This window comes from Gekko japonicus, unplaced genomic scaffold (genome assembly GCF_001447785.1).
Source record: "Gekko japonicus isolate JY-2015 unplaced genomic scaffold, Gekko_japonicus_V1.1 scaffold2344, whole genome shotgun sequence".
Taxonomy (NCBI): domain Eukaryota; kingdom Metazoa; phylum Chordata; class Lepidosauria; order Squamata; family Gekkonidae; genus Gekko; species Gekko japonicus.
Window position 1 is genome coordinate 23,938 of NW_015160903.1, and position 8,331 is coordinate 32,268.

At 40.1% G+C, this 8,331-nt stretch overlaps 1 pseudogene; it reads left to right on the forward strand.

The window, feature by feature from the left end:
• Nucleotides 1-207: 207 nt before the first annotated feature.
• LOC107121121 lies at nucleotides 208-1,279 on the forward strand (annotated as a pseudogene).
• Nucleotides 1,280-8,331: the final 7,052 nt, after the last annotated feature.

The window sequence follows — 8,331 nt, forward strand, 5'->3', positions numbered from 1 at the left end:
GGTGGGGCCGAGACAGCTGCCACAAGGGGGCAGACCTCACCGTACCTTTTTTGCACAGTTCACAGACATGATTCGGCCCTTGGGTGTGTACTTTCACCTCCCACATCTTCCCCCACCTGCATGATGTTGCTGCTGCTCCCCACTCACTCCCCCCGCCCTTCCTGATCTCCCTCCAGAGGAGCTGAGCCCTCCCCAAATGTAGCCACCATGGACCCGAGCAACTGGAGCAGCTTCATCTTCCAGAGTCATACACAGAACCCATTGCAGGTCAGAACAGAAATCCAGTCCAGGTTTTTTGCTGCTCAGGGCTGCAGTAAAAGCCCCTTTCAGACTGCCACCACAGCAGCCCCTCCCCAACAGTCAGCCACCCCTGCTGAGTCCCTCCGAGTGGACCTCCTGCCTATTTTGGCTGCTGCCCAGGAAACAGCTGCAGCTGTAGTTGCTGCTGCCACAGCTTCTGTACCGGTTGCCTCCACAGTAGACACAGCTGCCCTGAAACAGCAGCAGCCTTCAGCCTTTGAAGAAGGTGGGGGCCAGGTAGCACCAACCACTCAAACTACCCAAGGCCAAATTCCCCAGGCAGCTCCTGCCACACCACAACCAGATGAGGCTCAGAAGGCCCCTACATCTGCTCCCTGTGTGCTAAAGAGTTCAAAAACGGCTACAACCTGTGACGCCATGAAGCTATTCACACGGGGGTCAAGGCTTTCTGTGCTGGACCTACAACTGTGAAGATCCCCACTATGGTCCCCTCAGCTTGCTTAGTGTATTGGCCATTGGTGGGACAACCCTAGCAACTCCTGCCCCTGCTGAGGGGGCAGGGAACACAACAGGGTCAGGGTCAGGGCTGGTGACCACTACAGCATCAGGCAAACACATCCGGAAGAACCATGTATGTGAGATGCATGGGAAAGCCTTCCAGGACGTCTATCACAGCATCAGATGAGAAGCCCTATCAGATGAGAAGCCCTATCAGTGTCCTCTCTGCCAGCAGCAGTTCAAGTGAAAGGACCGCATGAGCTATCATGTTCGTTCACATAATGGTGCTGTGCACAAGTTGTACATCTGCAGCCACTGTGGGAAGAGTTTCTCACAGCCGGACCATTTGAATAGCTATGTGTGGCAAGTCAACTCAACAGAAAGGTCGTTCAGATGTGAGAGATGTGAAGCAGCCTTTCCCACCAAGGATCGGCTGCTTGCTCACAGAGTCTGTTACAAGGAGAAGGTGCCATGTCACGTGTGTGGAAAGATACTGAGCTCTGCCTACATCATGGGCTAATACATGATATTCAGACAGGTCCAGTAATTCTTTCTGATCACGCTCCAGTTTCCCATTCCAATAATTTAAGCCAACACAATACAGGGCTACATTCATGGAGCTTTGATAATATGCTCTTAAACAAAATAATGTTATTTAAGCAGTTGAAAAAATAGATTAGATTGAACAATGATGTCAAAATAATTAAAGATCTATAAGAATCAATTAGAGTTAATAAATATTTCAGAAACTTGTATACTAATGTGCTTCAGTAAGCAACTTTACTTTGAAAAAGGTAACATAAACTGTACATAAACTGCTGGAATGTTATTTAGCCCCAAAGAAAATAACAAGCAATTCCACCTGGATATTATAACTCAGTGAAAAGGTTAATAATGAATAATAAAAACTCAGATTATTTAATGAATTTTACCAAATGGTGTACAAATCGGATAATTTAGCCTCAGTGACAGTGAAGAATTCTTTCAAAAAATAAACAATTGGTTATCTGAGGAACAGTAAGAAAGCATGAGTACCCCACTCTCATGTCAATAGCTCTGAGAAATCATCAATAGTTGAATAATGTCCCCAGGTCCAGATGATGAAACAGAATGGTTTCCAATTGGCAAAGGTGTCAAACAAGGTGTATTTCATTTCCCTATCTGTTCAATCCATATACTGAACACATGGATTAGATTTATATAAAGGTGGAGTGAAAACTGGTGGAAGAAACATTGAGATATGCAGATGATACCACATTACTGAAATAAAATAGTGAAGATTTGAAACCACTCCTGATGACGGATGAAGCAGAAAATGCCAAAGCAGGATTACAGCTGAACATCAAGAAGACAAAAGTCATAACTACTGGGAAATTACACAACTTTAAGGCTGATGAAGAACAAATTGAAATTGTTAAAGATTTTCTATTCCTTGGCTCTATCTTCAACCAAAAGGGAAACTGCAACTAAGAAATCAGGAGACTGAGACTGGGAAGGGCAGTCCAATTCCAATTCCAATAACTTTTATTAGCATACAATAACTCTATGAAAGGAATAGCAGTACAAATCAACCCATATGTCAACAAAGGAAGGGCAGTCATGAAGGAGATGGAGAAGATTCTTAAATGTAAGGATTCATCACTGGCAAGATAATTCATACCATAGTATTCCCAGTTACTATGTATGGGTGTGAAAGTTGGACAATGAAGAAATCTGACAGGAAGAAAGTTGATTATTTTGAAGTGTGATGTTGGAGGAGAGTTTTACGGATACCATGGACCATCAAAAAAGACATTTAAGTGGGTTCCAGATCAAATTAAGCCTGACTTCTCCCAAGAAGCTAAAATGGCAAAACTGGTGCTATCGTACTTTGGTCACACTATGAGAAGACAAGCATCATTGGGAAAGACTAGGAAAAGTTGAAGGCAACAGGAAAAGAGAAAGATACAACATGAGATGGATTTACTCAATCAAGGAAGCTATAGCCCTCAGTTTGTAAGACCTGATCAAGGCTGTTAATAATAGGACGCTTTGGAGGTCATTGATTCATAGGGTCGCCATAGGGCAGAAATTACTTGATGGCACAACACACTTACATATATGCATGCAGACAAACTGGGTGTATCAGAGGAAGATATCTCATAGTACAAGAAGAAGAATTTGAATTAGAACTTGTACTGATGTCTGTTGATGCCATAAAGGTATTTGATTGTGTAGTAAATGAATTTTTATTTCATACCTTACCATTTCTTACTTTTCGTGATGTCTTTAAAAATAAAGCAAAAGCAGTCTATAAACAACCAAGAGCTTATCTACTGATTAATGGGCCAGTAGCTGCTCTTATATCGTTATATTCAAGTATAAGGTAGGGATGCCTACTGTCTGCTTTACTGTTTGTATTAAGTATAGAACTGTTAGCTGAAATGATAAGAAATTAAATGATAAAGTGTTGTGATGATATCTGAAAGCATCTTTAAACTCAGCTTACACGCTGACATTTTGTTAACCCTTAAAAACCTGCAACGTGTATTAATTTTGCTCTGCGATATTTTGAACAATCTGGAGTGGCTCACCTTTTTGAAGGTGGAAGTTAGATCATTATCTGACTACTACCCTTTGTGAGAATCAGTGTTCCTTCAAAGCTGAGTTAGTGTGGGCTAGCTCACAGTTTTTTACCCTCTGGCTCACACATTTTTGTCTTAGCTCAGGAAGGGTGGCTCCAGAGTAAACCAATTTATGCAGCACCCAAATCGCTCGCACACAACTTTAATGCCAGTAGCTCACAAAGTAGAACTTTTTCTCACAGGACTCCACAACTTAAGAGACAGCATTGGTCAGAATGTATGTGTTTCTCGTAATAATTTGGGGGAAACTGACCACATGACTCAGAAATATTTATCTTTCCTCCAATGTAACACATGTATCATAACTGAACTTGAATTATTTTAGCTATGAGATATATGGGATTAATTTGAGAATCTGTGTCTCAATTTTTTGTACAGGAACAAAAATACCTTTTGATGAGTAAAATTCATGGATATGTATTCAGTTGTATCAGACTGTATTAACTGTGACTTTATTAGAATTACCATTTCAGTAATAAAGTTATGATAAAACTGTACAGCTAAAGTTGCCTTTGTGTCTGGGTTATATATGTTTATATATTTAACTTTTCCAAACAGCTTGATTTCATAAGCTTTGAGAATGACATATGAATGGAATTGTGTCAATGGCAATACTTACTAAGACATTGCAATCACTGTTTTAATTCATAGTGGAAGCTTTATATATCCATTGTCGAAGTAACTGATAGGTGAAAGACTTTGCTATATAGCTGTCAGACAAAGCAAACTTTTCAATAAGCATTTTTATTACTGTGTTGTTAGATCAAAAGACAGACTCTCAAATGTTTTGCAATATGCTTCAATCAAATCTCTTTTCACACTACAGCTACTATATGAAAATATTTACTTGCTGCTTCTTGTTGCTCAAAACAGTATACAACAAAACAGACAAATTAACACTGACCAGATATCAGACATATAATATTGTTAACATTATTTAACACCATTAAAATCGTCAGAAGAAAGCCCACCGAACAATATAGTTTTGCACTGCTGCTTAAATGGGATGAGTGAAGAGGCAGCTCTTACTTCAATGGGCAGCCCATTCCATAAGTATTAGGGCCCCCACATAAAACATTCATGCTCTGGCAGTCAGAAAACTCACTAAGGAAACAAGACAGAGTAAACCTTGTTGTGAGAGTCTAAAGATCCATACAAACTAATAATCAGAATCGTCAAAAATATCTGCCATTTTATGCCTTTACATGACATTTCATATAAGAGACTAGCTATTTTTTCCCCACTAATGACCCTGTCCTATGACTCAGTGTTCTCTTGCCGTCATAGTTAAGCTTGGGTTTCAGAGTTCCAAGGCATGGCCATGCTCTTCAAGTTTATGTAAAATAGTGCATGTAAATTTTGTCATGTTGAGTCAGTGGAGATGAAGCAGCAGAAGGCAGATCCTGCTTCATCTGCAGTATGGATTTTTTTGGGGGGGGTTGTGCTATGAGACCTCATCAAACAGGTAATAGAACCGAGAGACTGGAAAGTGGGCAAAATCTATACACCAAAAGTTACAGTATTTCACTTCTTTAAAGGCTAGATGAAACATTAACCACTTTACTTATAGCAACCCTAGGGATGCAATCAACTGGAATACAGCCACAGATTCTCAACAGGGATTTCTATGTGTGTAATGGCAGAAAATATTGCTGTCATGTCTACCTGGGATCAAGTAGGCTTGGAATCTGCCTCCTGCCTGTCAGCCCTATGGTGGCTGGTGGGGAGACAATCACTGTCAGGTGATGCTGTTATGTCATTTTCAGGGAAAACTCTGAAGTGATGTAATACTGTTGCCCAATGCCCCCCCCCCCCATGTTTCCACTTTCCTGGACTCTTACCAGTTGCCAGCTGCTGGATGGCATCCCTAGAATTAACACAAGGAAGAACATTATACCCTGCTAAGGTCCACTCCTTCCTCAGACCCCACTCTTCACAGGCTTGACCCAAAGATTTCCAGGAATTTCACAAATTGGAGTTGGCAACCCTATAACTGAACTGAGCATTGAATCTTTGGTGAGAAGTAACTGATAAAAATGTATTTTTTTTTGCTTCTTATGGTATATGTTACAACAAAGTAAACATTGGTACATTCAATTTCCCAATAGCATAATCTAGAATTTCTCAATTTCTCAATTTTCTTTTAGACCTTAGAGTTCCTATGCAAAGTCCTATACAGTAAGTATGAGAATTTTAAGATTTGGGAATGCTGTACTGTGCTGTATTGTGAATTATGCATAGTTATTTCATCTATTTTCCTAGTTGCCATTTTAATAAATAGTTACAGCAGCAATTTTTGTATAGATTAGGAAAGATAAATCTACAAATCTAAATTATAAATTAGAAAAAAATATAGTAACTTCCCCCTAAAAAATAGTCACTGTCACATGGTTATCATATAATTTAATTAAGCTACCGAAGCAGTTTGGTGTAGTGGTTAAGTGCACAGACTCTAATCTGGGAGAACCGTGTTTGATTCCCCACTCCTCCACTTGCAGCTGCTGGATGACCTTGGGCAAGCCATAGTTCTGTCAGAGCTGTCCTTGAAAGAGCAGTTCTCTCAGAGCTCTCTCGGCCCCATCTACCTCACAGGGTGTCTGTTGTAGGGAGGGGAAGGGAAAGGAGTTTGTAAGCCGCTCTGAGACTGAGTGAAGGGTGGGGTATAAATCAAATCTCCTCCTCCTCCTCTTCTACTTCTTGCTTGGAAATTAATGCATGACAAAAAATAGGTAAACTTAATAGGGCTTTTACGAGCGGAGTCATCAAAAAATCAAATGCTTTGGGAGTATTTCATTAAACTGAGAGGCAGAGAGTCACAATATTATGGATTTCCAATTACAAGCAAAATACTCTCATTAATGTCTTCTGTGGGGGTATTTGATAATGCCATATTACCTGCAAATGAATCAGCCATATTAAGAAATACAGAAATTCTATTATTGCACTTTTATTATCTTTAATATTGTTTTATATAACAGTGTACTGACCTGAAGACTTATGAGACTCCAATATATGCATGATCAGTCACCCTATTTTTAAAAGTGAAATACAATGACATGGGGAGGGAGCTTATCAAGTGGTGATAGAGGGAGATGGTACTTAATCATTTTCCCTTGGGCAGGTTTTCCAATTAAAATTGGCACCAGCTGTTTTCCCACCTGTGGGGGAAAATATGAAGTTTCCTCCTCTGGCTGGGAAAGCCGCTTCGGGGCAATCTGATCAGAAAAACCATCGAGAAAAATGATAAGTACTTCTTGCTCCACACTTTGATCACATTTACACACTCACATATTCACACACTCACTTGGCTGTATTGCAACTTTAAAAACAAAGCCACCAGGGAACTGATTATACATTCCACAGCAATTCACCTAGTTGGGATTGCAATCACCTGAATAAATGAGGAGTACATGTTCAGGCCATCATTCCAAACAAATAAATCCTTTAAAACATCACAGCTTCACTGTACCAAGTGAAGAATTCATGAAATACAATACCATAGTATCTCTCTGTCAGGAATGTAAAGATGAAAAAATCTGCTGAACAAGATCTGACCTAATCCACACTCATTATTTACAAAATAAAATTATACTCCAAATCCAAACAGAATTCCAATATTCAGAAACGTTGGAATGAAAATCATTCATTTTGATGCCTTGCTATCTCTTTTCATTGATTTAGGCAGCAAAAAAAGGAATGGACAGGCAACAAGGAAAGACATATATCCTAGCAGATTTATCATTCCTGGAACCAGAACAATTAGCAGATCCTCCTGCCAAACAAAATATAGCCAAAGAAAGTTTCTTTCTTTCTTTTTTTTAAGCCCCCGAGGGGATTTTTTATTGATTTTTAAACACTACAAAAACTAGAACAGAAAAAAGGGAAAGGGAAAGCTACATATAAGGGAGAAAGTAAAGAACCCACTACTAACTAAAAACCCAAGAGAGGAGATCTCCAACTAGCTTTTTATACTTCATTCAGACTTTTCATCTTTGTACTTCTTATGAACTGTGTCAATCTTTTAACCCTTTTAACCATCCCCAGTTACATTTAATTGCCCAATAACAATTGGCAATTAGTCAAAGAAAGTTTCTATGTAGCACAATTCATTTTATGCCAATCACCACACCATGTCACTTGCATTGGGAGAACTTTCAGAGTCTGTATAAATATTTGCCATTTTCAGTGAACTAATTTCCCCCTCTTGGACGTACACCTTAATGGGTGAGGGGGTTTGTCTGCTGAGAGGATTACAGTAAGGAGTTTAGACTCTGTCAAGAGACTAAACTCCTAGCCAGAGTCACTCAAGGCAGAATGGTCACAGCTGAGACACCAAACTAAGATACATCTATCTCCTTCAAGAATCAATGACCACATCAGCAGAAATGACAAACATGGTAGAAACAGAGTTGTTCTAATAGTGAGGTGAGATGTAGCACAGGCAATCAGGGGTTATAATGCAAAGTCTGATTGAACAATATCAATCAGACTTCATGGAAAGCCTGTCAACATAACTATAATTCAAGTCTGCGTCCCACCTACATATGCTGAAGACAAACAAAATTGAAAGTTTTTATGCAAATGTCCAAGACGAAATAGATCATACACCTAAGCAAGATGTGCGGATAATCATAGGTAACTGGCATGCAAAAGTAGGAAACGAAGTAGAATTAAATATTGTTAGAAAAGCTGGGCTAGGGGGCTTCCGGTCGAGCTAAGATGGAGGACTGACGCACTTTCACTTTTGTGCGAAGTGGGCGACGGCCGCTTTCGACAGTTTGGGCAGTTTTTAGCCCAACGCATCGCTCCCCAGCGAGGGGGGGACAAGCAGGCAGCAACGCCTAAGAGGGAGTGTTAGGTTGGCGTGATTCCGCTTCGGAAGAAGCGGAAACAGGCTTTGATCTCCTCCCGCGAAGAAGGCAAGTGCCGAGCAACTCTCCAGCAGCCG